Here is a 13,255-nt window from a genome sequence, read left to right as displayed (position 1 = left end):
AATGGTATTATTCTTTTAAATTTAATTTAGTAAAGGTGATGTACAGTGGGATTGCAGTAATATATATATATGATAATGAGTACATTTCTTGTCAAATATGTTACTTTCTCACTAATTTATCTTCTACTTTCCCTCTCCTGTGGCTCTCTTCACCCCAACTTGTAAGGTTCATTTTCAACATCTTGTCTTGTATTGATGTTGCTGGTTCACCCTTTGTTCTTTGACTCATCTTTATGTTGTTTCCCTTCCCTTCCCCAAATCAGATAAATGTATATACAATGTACCAAAATAAAAAAACAATGACAACAGGGAACAAACCAAAGGAAATAAATGAAAGAAAAAAAAATAACTTCACACGGCATATTACAAAAAAACAACCACAAAGAAAACTTCTTGTTTCCATATCTTGGAATTCATTTCAATTATCATGATTTTATATGGTCAAATGTACATAAGCAACTGAGGTATTGTGATCCTCTGCTAGGACTACCCTAGACACATACTAATTATTACAAATGAGGAAAACCATGGTATCTATGTGTCTTTACTTCACTTAATATGATGTTTTTCCAGGTTTTTCCATTTCCTTACAAATGGAGTGATGCTATTCTTTCTAATGGAAGCATAGAATTCCTGTGTGTGTGTGTGTGTGTGTGTGTGTGTGTCTGCACATATATGTGTATATATACATATATATAATATTTTCTTGATCCATTCATCTACTGAGGGGCATCTGGGTTCCATAACTTAGCTATGGTTAACAACATTGCAATGAACATAGCTGGTCTGGTGGCTTTAGTGTGGTCTTGTTTATGATCATTTGGATAAATGCCCTGGAGTGGGATTGCAGGATCATAGGAAAGTTCTATGTTTAGTCTTTTGAGGAACCTCCATACTGCTTTCCAGAGTAGTTGAACCAGCTTACATTCTCACCAGCAGTGTAGTCCTGTTCTCTTTCATGAGGCCATATAGGATGAGACTAAATGAAAGGACCTCCAAGATGATATAGAAACAAGAGTAAAATAAGGCGTGACTGATGTTCTTAATGTACTATGTTATTTCTCATCTTACCTTGTTATCTGATATATTGTATATATGTTTGTTCATTTGAAATAGATTTGGGAAGGGGGAAACCAAGATGAAGGGAGGGGATGAGGGAGGGAAATGGGGACAAAAACATGGGAAGGGGTAGCAATGATTGTTAAGAAATGTACCTTCTATCTGGCGAATATAATGTAACCCTTCTATTAATCGCAACTCCTATATAAAGATCCAGAGGAAGGTTTTAGCCTGTATTTGTCAAGGAACCCTGGTGTATCCCCTATCACTTCCTGTCATATTTTCAGGGAATCTGCTCTTACCTAGAAGTTTTTGATTCATTTGGAGTTGATTCTGGTATAGGGTGATATATAAGGATCTAACTTTGGTTTTCTACATGTATATAGCCAATTTTGCCAGCTATTCTGGTAATTTTAACCTAACATTTCCTAGGGGAAACTTATAGACAGTTACTAAAAGGGCAAATAATCCAAAGAGATGCTTTCTTAAACATTTCACAGATCAAACATCTTTTTCTAGATGATGGTGACAATTTTAGACTTTAGCAAAAAGCATTTCTCAGTAAGAATTTTGATAAATAATTGAGAACATAGTACAAGTACAGAAATTGTCAACAATAGTGACTGTGAATTGCTTTGTGAACTCCAGAGAGAAAAATCACATTTTCTGCTTTAATAATAGATATCTATTACTATATTAATAGGTAATATATACTGCTAAGGTAGAAAGGAAGATATTATACATAATAAATTATTATGTATTATAATTTCATAATTACATATCATATGTAATACATGCTAAAATTATTACATATATCATAATATATTATATATATTTACTATCCATAGCATACATAATAAAAAACTTTTCTTCTTGTCACTATTTTTCAAAATGCCTCACGAATTTTGCTTCATGATTTCCAAGAATTACTGAGAAAAATTTAGGAGCAAAATGCATAATAAAATAGAAAATGCACTGTTTTATGTAAATGTATGTGTTCACATAAATAAGCCTTAGGGAACCTCACAGTCTAAATCTATAGCCAGTGTTGGTTTTTCTGCCTACATTAGTTGAATTATGACTGTGATAGTGATGCAAGTCACTGAAATAATAATATTGTATCCTAAGGGAAAAGAAACATAAAATGCTAAGTTCTGTGTTAAATCAAATACTATTTGTCTAAGAGTCACCCTAGGCATTCTCTTACAAATCATTCATATAGCCAGCACTTATGAAAGAAACAAGCCTTTAGCTGACCATTCTATTGGGATGCAAATCACAGCATAACCCTGGCCTGCTTTTATCATAAACCATCTATAGCCAACTTCATCCTGTCACATGATTCCTAGCAGTGGGGACAGAATTCTCTGGTATAATAAGGGAAAGGATACCCGAACTTGGAAAGGGGAATGACAAACATTTGATCCAACAAGGAGTCTCTTTCTTCCTTGGAGATAGTATACAGTTGTTCACATAATGAATTTAGAAAATCTAAACATTCTAAGAAAGAATGTCTAGATTGTATTATTGTCAATGCAATGGAAGCCATGACTATATTTTATGGGGAAGTTTTCATAGTAAGAGCCATGAGGTACAACTATTTTGTTAATATAGAGATTTCTTGCATAATCCTACCATCTCCAAATATCTGAAAATATGTCCACAGGCTTGTCCACATAACTCAGGTATCTGCCACACAATATTTAAGGAACACTGATCTTGAACATGTGAGAATAGTAATACTGGCTGGGGCTCAGCACTCTACTAGCAGGGACAAGATGAATGCTGGTTTTACTGTAGCAGGAAACTAGCTCTGGAGGAGGCATAGGATGTGAAAGTTCAGGGTTTTCACAAGCCAGCCATCCAGAGTTCAAAGTGAAATCTTTTCATTCTTGTTAATCAACATCCATGGAGGGAAGCCTTCTCTCACCCTTTTTAAAAAACAAACCAACAAACAAAAACAAAAACGAAAAGCATTTTATATTTTTTAAATGGCACCCATTAAAGACAGTCAAATTTGAGACATGATTGCGTACTCAGTCCTTTAAAAGTTCGTGGATAATGAGTTTTAAGGCACTTTAAAAATCCTGGTTTTGTTGTTTGTTTTTACTACCACTTTTAAGAATCTCACAGCCTTCCCTCATGGGAAGGCATCAGAGAATCCTAGTTGCAAACATACGGGAAGGTGTTGTTTCTAGGGCACTTGCTTTGCGGGGCCAGCTGCCCTCTTGCTTTCCAGCAGCTTGGCTTTCCAGCCAGGTCGTGCTAAAAATGGCGTAGTGTGTGTGTGACTGTGACCAACTCACAGATTTGATACTTGGTTTTTTCTTCAGCATGTCAGCCAGCCATAAAGGTGTTGGCCTACTGACCTATTCGAGTGCTTCAGATTCCCTGCTCTGCCTTCTGATCAGGAGTCAGTGCATAGGAGAGTTCATTGCTGACACAGATGAGAGTACAAGGCCAGGAGCCATTACCAGGCTATCTCGTAAACAAAAACTCTATATCCACAATGATTTTCTCAGGCCAACATGGCGAGATGGTATTGCAAGAACCAAGTCATCACTCACTTCTGCTAGCCTGATATTGTGGATAGTGTCTTGAATGTTGGAAAGGTGGGTAGCCTCCCAAGTTAGGTGAGGCACACTTTGCCCTGGTCCACAACCCTCCACAATCCATGCTTGTACTTCAGTGCTCTTGAGATAAGGCCTAAGAACCACTCTGTAGCCAGTGGGAGTCTGGCATGGTCTAATAACTACCAAGAAAAAAGGTGCTTTTGCAAGAGGGCCCCAGTTAGTAGACAGAGATATTAGGATTTTTTTAAAAATTCAAATCCATCTATCATCCAGAGCACAATTTGGTCCATGGAATACTAAGAGGAGACACTGTGTCTCCCGGAAGCAATTAACCATTCTTTTTGGCTTGGGCAGTGTCAGCGGTTGGTGGTATAATGGCGTTCACAGATGCCTTCCTCTCACCCTTTTAAGGAAATATAACAGGAACAAAATATCAGTAGCCCAGTAGGATGAGGATCTGAGCTGGGTGATATTCTGAAACGAGGAGTAGGGGCTAAGGATGGGGAATATTCAAATATTCAACCATTATCCAAGAAACAGCCAATTAGCAAGTTCTATGGTAAAAGGAGGCAATCAGTCAGAAAAGAAAGGAACAAGCAATCAGCAAGTCCCATGATGAGACAAGACAACTAACCAGGAAAATCTAAATTTATCCCATAAAAGCCTGCTGTAACTTCATATCTACATAACAGCAGTTTTCCTTGGATGCTCAACTGCACGGTGCTTCTCTTGAATGGCATCTTAACAAACGTCTTTTACTAACTATTCTTGTTAAATTCTTTTACTAAATTCACAACATAAATATTTTTGAGGCTGGGAGGTCAAACTCAATTTCAACCCAAACATTAAAGCATTTTCACATTGAGTGTCTCACATGGGATACAATATGATTCAGAAAAATGTCCTAGTAAATGTGTTTAATATAAACATATTAACAAAATATTATTCTAGAGGAAAAATTATCAAGTGTCTCTTCTGAGAATGTAATGCTGTTCGTATGGATGTATTGCTGGGGGATATACGTTAGGTAGATAAACTCATATACATTAGGTAAACTCAAATATTATGCAGAGAGAACCCAGACTTTTGTTGAGCAGTTTATCATATATAAGTCCATGTATGCTTCAAAAAGAAATTTCACTTATGTGTTTGTTGCTATTGTGAAAACTCATTCAAAGTCCTAGATGCTTGAATATATATATTTTTCTATCATTTGGCTTCTGGTAGAGCCCAGGTTGGACTTCATATTTTTCTCCCCATTCTGAATACCAGTTAAACTTTAAATCTGAAGCCAGGCTCAGATGCAGCTGTGGGAATCAGCATTTGGAGAGATTTGGTCACATTCTTTAAACTGGTGTTTCTCAACCACTGGTGACACATTAGAAATATCCAGAAGGCTTTTTTTCCTTTTTTTTTTTAAACCAGTCCTGGGGCTTGATCTCAGGGCCTGAGCACTGTCCTTGGGTTTTCCCCAAGGCTAGTGCTCTACCAGTTGAATCACATCACCACTTCCAGCTTTTTTCTATGTATGTGGTACCGAGGAATTGAAGCTGGGTCTTCATGCATGCTAGGCAGGCATTCTACCACAAGGCCAAACTCTGGCCCCAAAATATCCAGAAGCTTTAAAACTTGATTACCCAGGTTCTCTCTTCCCCCATGCTTGAGATTAAATAGACATGAAATTAGGACTTCCATATTTTTCAAAAACTTTCCTTGATGGTTCTAATGGACAATTTGAGTTGATAGAATTTGGGGAGTTTTAATATCCCTACACGTGAGAAAATAGCATTCAGATTTTTGGTATCTTAGGATTAATATGAAAAGCAATGGAGATAATCTACATAACATTTAAGTACTACAAATGTAAGATGAATAGAAAACATGACAGAAGACCTCAGCCATTGGTAAATATTGCCTGTATTTCAGTTTTAGAATATAAGTATTTCATATGATCCAAACAGCAAAGATTTATTTTATAATAGATTTTATTTTGTAATAGACTTTATTAGTATCTACTTCTTGTGCAAGAGTTTACATTGTGGTATTTTCATGCTTGCAGACAATGTATCCCATAAAACACACATGCACTCACTCTTCCTCATATCCTCATCCCCTCTTCAAGCAGATTTAGCCGGTTGCATTGTTCTGTTGACTATTCACACACATAAATTATGGCCACATTCACCCTCGTTTACCCTGTTGGCTCTCCCTTCTAATATCACCACCCCCCAAAAAAACAGGGCTGTTCAACCTCCCTCTAATACATTTTTCATCATTATTAATATATATATATATATAAATTTTACAGAAAGGATTTACTATGGTGTTTCACAGGTGCATATTGTTATACTGTAGTCATATTGTTGTCTCTGTATCCTATCTACACCTTAGTAATGTACAACAGCTTTGAATGAGATTCCTTCTGTCATCTACATACATAAACACACCATATGACAAAAGTTTATTTTGTTCATCATTCATGTTTTGTTACTTCACTTTTTTTGTGAAACTGCCCTGGGTTCATTTATTATAAGATAAAGATAGAAATAACTTTTTTAATATTGCTAATATAAAAAAGGTTCTAGCCGGAAGCATGGTCTGGTGGTAGAGTACTTGCCTAGCATGCACATAACCTTGGTCGATTCATTGGTACCACATACAAAGAAAAAGCCAGAAGTTGTGCTGTGGCTCAAGTGGTAGAGCACTAGCCTTGAGAAAGCCCAAAGACAGTGCCCAGGCTCTGAGTTCAAGCCTGAAGACTGGCAAAAGAAAAAGTTCTTTATAAACAATTGACATTTTTATTATTATGTAAATAATTTAAAAATAGTAAATGTTTTGGATCAGTTAAATAATCTTATACTTTATTCAAAGATTACATTTTTTGTCATATGTGGGGCTTAAATTCAGAGTAATGTCCTTGAGTTTCTTTGTACTCAAGAACTAAAGGTCTATCGCTTTAGCCACAGCACCACTTCCAGTTTGTGAGTGGTTGATTGGAGATAAGATTCTCATCGGTACTTTTCTGCCTGGGCTGTATTTGAACCGTGATCCTCAGATCTCAGCTTCCTGACTAGCTAGGATTATAATTGTGAACCACTGACACCCAGTTATTTTGTTTATTTTCATTAATTGGTAAGCAAAAAGAGTGCACATTCGCTACAGACCTGTAGGCTTGGACAGCATTTTATGTGTCAGATTATATGTTCTAGAAACAGAGCTAGATGAAAGGATTCTGATGCATGAAATTTATCAAGGGAGTCTTGAAGGACAAAGCGAGAAACATGATGGGAAGATGATGCCCAATAAGAATAGAATATCAGAGTTACTTGGCTTCAGTCTGATGTCACAAGAAATTTGTAAGCATAAATAACAACCCAGAATTTGTCCCTCTTTGAGTTAAAAGGGCTGGGTTTTTGCACCCTGTTAACAGTCAACAGTTTCAGTTGAGGGCTGATCCCTAGAAAATAAGAGACATCTGGGAGGCACTGCTTCCAGACTTAGGAGAAGAGATATACTGGCTGGCACAAAGGGCTTGAGAATAGTACCAATAGCTATTAATTCAGAAGCTATTGACTCTTGCTCAAATCAGTATTCTCACCCTTTGCTATTTCATGATAATAATTTTATTTCTTTGGATAAGATGGAAAATACCACTGAATGTGTCACACTTGAGGATATTAGCTATCTGTGAGATAAAATAAATATTTAATGAGAACCTACTGGTATTCAATAGTCACTTAGAATGTGATGTGATGATGTACCATTATCCTTTACCAATATCTCCCCTGGAGACTAAAGGGGCACTTTAAGATGTAAAAAGTTGATAGGTTAAGAGCAAAATATATCTAAGATGGGGACTGAAAATCAGTAAATTCAAAGAAGAAAATTCTGTAAACACTTTGAGGACATACACCAAATGTTACTATATTTTGTTTTCTCTGTGAACAATAAGTCAGGGAATCTATGTTGAACACTTCAATTAATAGCACTAGAAAATGAAATTATGACAAGGAAGAACTCTGAACAGAATGGGTCCTTTCTTCCTAAACTCAAAGCTAAGGAAAATAGAAAAAAATTCAGGGATTTGATTTGGATTTCAATAAAAACCGAAATTCATATTAAAAAGATGTTGGTATGGGGGCTGGGAGTTTGGCCTAGTGGTAGAGTGCTTGCCTAGCATGCACGAAGACCCAGGTTTGATTCCTCAGTGCCACATACATAGAAAAAAAAGCCAGAAGGGGTGCTGTGGCTCAAGTGGTAGAGCTCTGGCCTTCAGAAAGCCCAAGGACAGTGTTCAAATCCTGAGTTCAGGCTCAGGACTGGCAAAAAAAAAAGATGTTGATATGACACAATGATAGTGACCATCCTCTGTCTTCCATGATAATCTCAATTTTATTTATTTATTTAGCCAGTCCTGGGCCTTGAACTTGGGGCCTGAGCACTGTCCTTGTGTTTTCTCAAGGCTAGTGCTCAACCACTTTAACCACAGCACCACTTCCAGCTTTTTTCTATGTATGTGGTACTGAGGAATCAAACCGGGGTCTTTGTGCATGCCAGGCAAGCACTCTACCACTTGGCCAAACTCCCAGCCCCTCAATTTTATTTTTAACATCAGATAGGTAATGTGCCCACATCATAACAAGATCTGAGGGAGACACAAGTCATGCAAGCACGTGCAAAGGCTAGCCTTTATTTATTATTTTAATTTTCACAAAGTCTATGTTATTCTGAGACATTTATCTTGAAAGATGATTAATTTAATGCAATGGGCTACAAATGGCCAATTGTGATTCAGTGGATTCCTTCTTCTTACCCCAAATTAGAACTTGGGTAATCACAGTGGAAAACATTTGTTTTCCTTCCAATCTTCTCAGGCAGAATGCCCATCAGATTTTCATCAGCCTTGCAACACATTCTTCTGGCACAAGTATGATTTCATTAAATCATGTTGGGACATTCTGCCAGGGTCACAGGAAATAAACTGCAGGTGTGAGTTGAGGTCTACACACTTCCCTTCCATACAGATCCATCATATGGAATCCCAGTGGCTGGATCTCATCAGAGTCCTTCCAAAGGCCCACCTTCCTCTTGTCACTGTCCCTTTACCAATAACGAACATTGGTCTATATCTGTAAATACTAGCGTTGCTATCTTTTTGTTGTTGTTGTTTTAGAAAGATCAAAATTTGCAAGAACAGAAATACTCACTAATTTTGGTTCTTTTCCCCACTGTCTTACAGCTGTCTGAATACAATTATCTCCCGTATGGCCCCCTCAACAATTTGAGTATTGCCATGTTTCTCATTCATAATGTTAGCACATGTGCATGTCACGTGCTTTTAAATTGACATTTAGTAAGTTAGTTAATACAACTTGAATTCAGAAATACAAGATATATATGCTATAAATATTATGGCCTTCGAGGTCAGGAGTTTGGCCTAGTGGTAAGAGTGCTTGGCTTGCATTCATGAAGACCCAGGTTCGATTCTTCAGTACCATTTATATAGAAAAATGCTGAAAATGGTGCTGTGGCTCAAGTAGTAGAGCTCTAGCCTTGAGAAAATCCAAAGACAGTGCTTAGGCCCCACGTTCAAGGCCCAGGACTGGCAGAAATTAAAAATAATAAATATTATGGCCTTCATGTAGAAACTAAAGTCAGAGTTCCCAAGAATTTAGAGGGCTAGAAGAATATGCATTTTTTCCAATTTTGACTTCAATATCATGACACTGGATTAAAAAATTTTAAAATCTAAACATAATTTAACTTAGTCTGTCATCTATCATGATGAACTAATTGTACCTTCGTGGTTTGTTATGGTAACCTTCTCTCATATGCAGATCCTGAAAGAAAATGTAAGGAAAATCAATTTTGTGACAACAGGCTCTGTGTCAGGCACAAAGGTCAAGCATTTTGCATAAATTATCTCTAATTCTTTCAATACTTGGATAGCTAGGCAATAATCTCATTTTGCAGACAGAAACCCGTTAAGTGACTTGACTAAGGGCCCAACATTGTGTTAGACCAAGAAGCTATCTGGCAAAACCTAGCATTTTCAAGCACATTACATGTGGTTTGGACACATCAGAGCAGGGGCTCAGGTTTATCTTCTTAGCTCTAAAAATTCTGTGCATAATCCTGAAAAGCTACAATAAGATAGTTACAGAATACAACCTTAGCAATTAAAAATGTCGAGAACCATACCAAAGAGAGAAAGGATCTATTTTGACTCATGATTTTGGAATCTTTAGTTCTAGTCTCTTGGCTCCTTATTTCTGAGAATGTGCATGGTGAGGCTGAGCATCAGGGTGGGGAGAGTGTGTGGAGCAAACAGTTCCACTTATGGTGGAGACAGACATGGAAGAAGACTGCATGGAGAAGATAATACCCATCAAAAGTGGCCTCTGGTGGCTGAGATCTGAGGATTGTGATATAAACTAGCTCAAACAGGAAAAGTAGTGACACACTCATCTCCAGTTAACAACCCAAAAATGGAGCTATGGCTCAAGTAGTGAAGTATGAGCTTTGAGCAAGAAAGCTCAGAGACCCATGCCCTGAGTTCAAGTTCCAGTGCCAGAACACACACACACACACACACACACACACACACACACACACACACACACACACACCTTTCAAAGACATGCTATTACAACTTATTCCTTTTACCCAATCTGTGCTCCTAATACACCATTCAGCTCTGAGTTCGTTCCTCCAATGGATTAATCAGTTGCTAAGATGAAAGCCACTGTGATCTGTTCAAATCTCAAAAGCATCCAGCTGACACCTAAGCTTTTGACACACACACACACACACACACACACACACACACACACGCACGTTGGTTGAGTGGTTGAGTTCAGAAGTTAAGATTTGGGGTGAATTCATCTTCTATTTCAGAATTTTGACATCTACAATGAACAACTTCAATATGGGGAAAGTTGCTGAGCACATCAAACCTATTTGTTCTTCTTGAACTGCACAGTAGTAAAAATTAACAGTAAAACTATAATTCAGTGTTGTCATGATGGTAGCATAACAAAATCTTGGAAAATATTTAACCAGCTATTTGGTGTGCTCTATTCATTATATATTTGTCAATGGGAGAAAAGGGGACTCAGGCGATTGAACTTTCTGTTTACATGTAATGTAAGATAAGCCTGTTAAATTGAATTTTAGGCAGTCTTTAGAGGCAACATTTTAGAAGATACCAACAGTTCTTTATTGGCCAGCCCCTTCAAAACGTGATGATAGCTTGGTTTCATTGAGGCCTAGCCTTCAGGTAGTGATACACTTGATGCTACATCATTCATACACAGAAGTTCAGAAGGTCCAGCTTGAGACTGACATCAGTATTGTATGCTTAGGGCTGTAGGTTATGGCTCAATGTGTCCAGTGTGATGAAGGCTGCTTCTGCTGTATCCATTTTCCTGAAAGATATAATTTTAACAGGACAATATCCAGAGGAACGCAGTGCAGAACTTGTGTTTGTGTAAAAAGAGGTGGCAAGTTTGCAGGAGAGGGCCTCTAATGACATTATGGTACTTTGTTGAATTAATTAGACTAAGTCTCTGGCCATGATTCAAGAGGAGATGGTTTTTGATCAGGACAGAAAGTCACAGAAAGACATTAAAAAATCTATGGACTCGCGTGGAGCATTAGTATTTGTGAATCTCTGAGTCTATGGACCCAAACAAATGGCTAACATATTTTAGAATATAGCTGGATGCTGGTGGCTTATATCTAAAAATACTAGATATTCAGAGGTTGCAACTAGAAGATTCTGGTTGGAAGCAAGCCTGGGTAGACAAATATGAGACTATTATTTCCAATTAACCAGCAAAAAGTTGGGAGCAGAGGTGTGGCTCAGGTGGTACAGTACTAGTTTTGAGCAAAAAATGCCAGGCAAGAATAGAAGGTCTTTAGTTTAAGCCCCAGTACTGACACACAAAAAATTTGAATAGAAAATTTGGTTTCTTGTTAGATAAAATTTAAAACCAGCCAACGTGATCTTTAGAATCAAAGAGATATTATTACAGTTCCCAAGAATGCACATATGCAGCACATAACTATTCTACTTCACAATGTACCTAAAAGCTAGAGTATTTCACAAAACCCTATGTATGGATTATTTTCCCTGTGTCTTCTCAGGATGAACTTTGATGAATAGTTGAATGGCTACCCATTGGACAGTTGAGGTAGACAGTTGAGCAAATAGTCTGGGGATTCTGAAATATGAGCCCGATGGCATTCTTATAACTTAATTATCTTGGGTTCTGCAGCATTCTTTTAACTGTCACCATTACCATATTAAAATTGTATTATGCTTGAAATGTTTATTCCTGCAGTCGAAATCACTCGAGGTTGCAATTTTCCCCCTTCTCAAAATATATTTGCTTTCTTGCTAGATGGTTGTTTTTATTTTACCATCCATCACAGTAAAAGCTGTGAAGTGTTTGCGATCAATGTATTAGCATTTCTTAATGGTGACACCATCATTCCACTATACAATTCACCACTATTCACTGCACAAATAAGCAGTCTGGGAGCTGTGACAACCCCATCTAGAAAGGGGAAATAGAAAAGACTACCAATGTGTTGGCATGATTCTGTTCTGGGGAGTAAAACATCTTTTACCATTGACATCCCATGTGTCCTTTGGGTTCACAGGCAGGGGCGATGCTCCTGCGATGCTCTGACCAGCACATTTAGGCAGAGACCCCAGTATTTCTCTCACACCTGTTCCTAACCAGTCCTACTACCTTCTACATCTATACACCATCCCGTTTCTGTATCTAAAAAGAAGAGCTGGGTGAATAGCTGTTTAGATAGCCAATTGATTTCAGAATGACTTGGGGATAGAGCTGAAATATCATAATGTCTTCCAGGGCAACTTTTTGTCATGTAGCAACAATAACAAATGTTCAGGATTAGTCAAAAGGGTCTGTGGTCTCTCTTCTGGAATATCCTTGTAAAGAACAACTGCTTTAAGGATCTTTTCATAACTACTTTCCTACAAACAAGTCTATCTTCATCATTTAAAAATATGATAGCTCTCTAGGAATGGCCTTCATGCACATTTTTCTCAAGTTTTCTTTGCCAGCTCTCTTGTTATCATCCGCACCTATCCCTCCCTCAAAGTCTTCATGGTGAAATGCAAGGCTGTGTCCATTCAGTTATGTAATTTTCCTTTCTCTTCTACTTTCTTGGACTGTGTACATCAGATTATTTAACCCTGTTGAAAATTTCCTGACTTTTGTTTCTATTTTCTCTTGCCAACTAAAGTTCTCTATGATAGAAGCTCTAATTTTTTGGCTGCCAAAACACATGCCTTTCATTCAAACCCAATTTATGTCCTTCATAATTATAAATTATACTATTTCATGGAATTAGTCATAATTTTCTCGTCTTATTGTGCTCTACTGACATTTGAAATAATTCTTGGGCGATATTTTTGTTTTGATTTTTTTAAATTTTATTTTACTTTTTCGCCAGTCCTGGGGCTTGAACCATGGTCCTGGGAGCTGTCCCTGAGCTTCTTTTGCTTAAGCCTAGTACTCTACCATTTGAGCCACAGTGCCATTTCTGGCTTTTTTGAGTAATTTATTGGAGATAAGGGTCTGATA

The 13,255-nt window shown here is 37.4% G+C and overlaps 1 pseudogene; it reads right to left on the bottom strand.

Moving 5' to 3' along the window:
* Positions 1 to 8,241: 8,241 nt before the first annotated feature.
* Positions 8,242 to 8,351, bottom strand: LOC150055490 (small nucleolar RNA U13; annotated as a pseudogene).
* Positions 8,352 to 13,255: the final 4,904 nt, after the last annotated feature.

This window comes from Megascapheus bottae, chromosome 13 (genome assembly GCF_031878675.1).
Source record: "Megascapheus bottae isolate mThoBot1 chromosome 13, mThoBot2.hap1, whole genome shotgun sequence".
NCBI lineage: Eukaryota > Metazoa > Chordata > Mammalia > Rodentia > Geomyidae > Megascapheus > Megascapheus bottae.
This window is presented reverse-complemented; position numbering and strand designations above follow the sequence as displayed.